General features: G+C 45.4%; 1 protein-coding gene across 1 annotated transcript in view; it reads left to right on the plus strand.

Annotated features, from left to right (window-relative positions):
- LOC126572476 (neural cell adhesion molecule 1-like) overlaps positions 1-2,500 on the plus strand; it is a 192,059-nt gene that overhangs the window by 172,593 nt on the left and 16,966 nt on the right. The gene's annotated exons all lie outside the window — the stretch shown is intronic.

Here is a 2,500-nt window from a genome sequence, read left to right on the forward strand (position 1 = left end):
CTTTTGTTCAATCGACCCCAATGTTCCCGCTCTCCACTCCCCCCATCGCCGGTTCTTCAACGCCAAAAACACTCCCAGACGCCAGGGTTCGATCTACAGGGCCACAGGGTCACAGGACCTTCCATTCGCCGAAGAATGGAGCGTTTTATTGAATTTATGAAAATGGACGGCAACGACTGGCCGGTTGTGCCGGTGCCTCTGTCCTGCCAATTCCTGCCAGGGGTAGGGGACAAAAATGCATCCATGAATAAACAATCAGACCATTCTTCCTTCTCCGTATCAATTGGACAAATTTTCCCAAGAACCCCTCGAGAGGAGCCCTGGAGGAAGTTTGGTGGCGACCGTACCCAAGCGTATCGAGACTCAATGTCTTTAACGAAAAACCCACCCACGATTGAAAGCAAAACCCTTGTAGAAGATCTTCTGAAATATTCAATACTCTCCACCCTATAGTTGCCCAGGAGAAGCATGCGTTCCGTTGGAGATGAATAAGTCTCTCCTCGTCTTAAACTTGACGTCAAATAACAGGAAATTAGATTTACAACAACAGAACAACAACAACAGCTGACATGCAGTGGAATCTTGCAATCGGAAAACTTACATCGAGCCAAGAACGGGAATTGCGCGAATCCAATGCCGGAACATGGTACAGCTATAAGCTCCCAAACAATTGCACAAACCTGGGGAGGTGCGGGGACGAGTTCGGTGGAGGTGATGACATGGGCATCGACCCAGAAATGCACCCAGAATTCAATAACACTGCAGTTGCACATGTTGTGATCGTGTTAGTTTTTCATTTGAAGTTTTATTGGCAGTTTTATTGCTCCCGATGTCATGTCCCGATGTGTACGGTGGCGGTTCGCTGGAAACGGAGGGGGGGGGGGAGGGAATTCCTTCCTTGGGTGGCTGTCACTGCCACGGACTGCGGACGGACGCTGCACGGCGAAAGCATAGTAGCCTGCTGCTTAATTGACAAACAAAAGTACATACATTTCCTTCAGCGTAGTTCCACGTCAGCCGACTGTCAGAGCGTAGTATGCGTTGAAATGGGTTAGGTACGTCAATCGAACGAACCAGAGTTTCGCGAAACAATTCCGGGCTTATATTGGATGAGTTTTGTTTTTCTTTTTTGCTTCCGGGTTTTGCCTTCAGTTTGTCTTCCAGCTATCAGCGAGCGGATGTCGTACTTTTTAATTTTATCTGCATCTTTTAATACGAATGTCAGGCATGATTCTGGGATGCCTCACAATGGAATTGATTGGATGAAGTTCACTTCGAAAGTCTTTTAAGTTTTTTGTGTTCCTTGTCGCCTGGTAGCTTTCAAATCGCTATCAGCTTATTAAGCAATTCCTTCGGAACTCATTGTTCCATTAGGTAGCTTATAATTTCAGCTTCAAAAAAATGTAAATTAAGATAATTGTAATATAGAGATAGATAGAGGAATGTGTTCAGAAATATTTGATTATTCCATTGTCCAGCTGACTGAGTCCGCGAGAACGGCCTTGAATTCTTTCCATTTCCTGGATTTTTATTTGAATACCAACCAGCAAATACCACAGTCCATTGAGTGCACTGTATTCTACCCCAAATTGGAATGCATCTTAAATTGAAATAACCGGAACAACGGAATTGCGATGAAATTGCGAGCCTCATGGAATCTTCCGCACTCTCTTTCATCGTTGTAATTAAACAAACAAAGCTCCCTCTCCCCTCCTCGAGCAACGATGAAACATTCATGCGACACTAATGCAAAGCCAAATCCAGAACCATCGTCCTTTTCGATTTGTTTGAAGAAGCGACTCAGCTAAATTGTACCATTTTCCACGAAAGCCACGGATAATTGTTTTCGCTAGTCACATTTTTTCCATGAGCCTTGTAATTGTAATGCGCGCAGAATGCTATTGTTGAAAATTAATTTTCCCACCTCTGCGTTCAGTGAAAGGCTTCGCAAAGTAGAGATAAAATGCGCCCAACTCGCTCGCTAGCGATTCACTTCCACTTCCGGTACAGATGTAATGTGCGCCACACACAGGCCGTGCTGGTCATCGCTGGCAGTTATCATGCGGCAATCCAGTGCAGTTTGTGGTTTAAATTTCACTGTTTCTTTGGTCGGGCTTCGTATCGCTCGCGGAATGGAATCATTCGGCCATAGATGATGATCTGCTCGCAGTGCGTCCATGCCACTTCGAGTGGCGCCGCTGCTGCAGACGACATGCAATGATGCTCTGCTGCTGATTTGCGATAAATGCCAGCACCATTCAGCACCACGACGCTGACCTTCACCATGCTTCCATGGCATGCTAACGGTGTCTGGATTTGAACATAAATTTGTTGCTTTTTTAATTTTTACTTCATGCATAACGTGCTGCTGCTGCTGCAGGGATGAACTACACAGCTTGAAGCTAGCTGCTTGTTTTCGTGGAAAACCGTGGTGGTTTTGTTCAAAATATGCTGCAGTAGTTTCCCCCTCCGGAGGGAATAATACATTCATAAATGTTAC

The sequence above is a fragment of the Anopheles aquasalis genome, chromosome 2, assembly GCF_943734665.1.
Source record: "Anopheles aquasalis chromosome 2, idAnoAquaMG_Q_19, whole genome shotgun sequence".
Classification (NCBI taxonomy): domain Eukaryota; kingdom Metazoa; phylum Arthropoda; class Insecta; order Diptera; family Culicidae; genus Anopheles; species Anopheles aquasalis.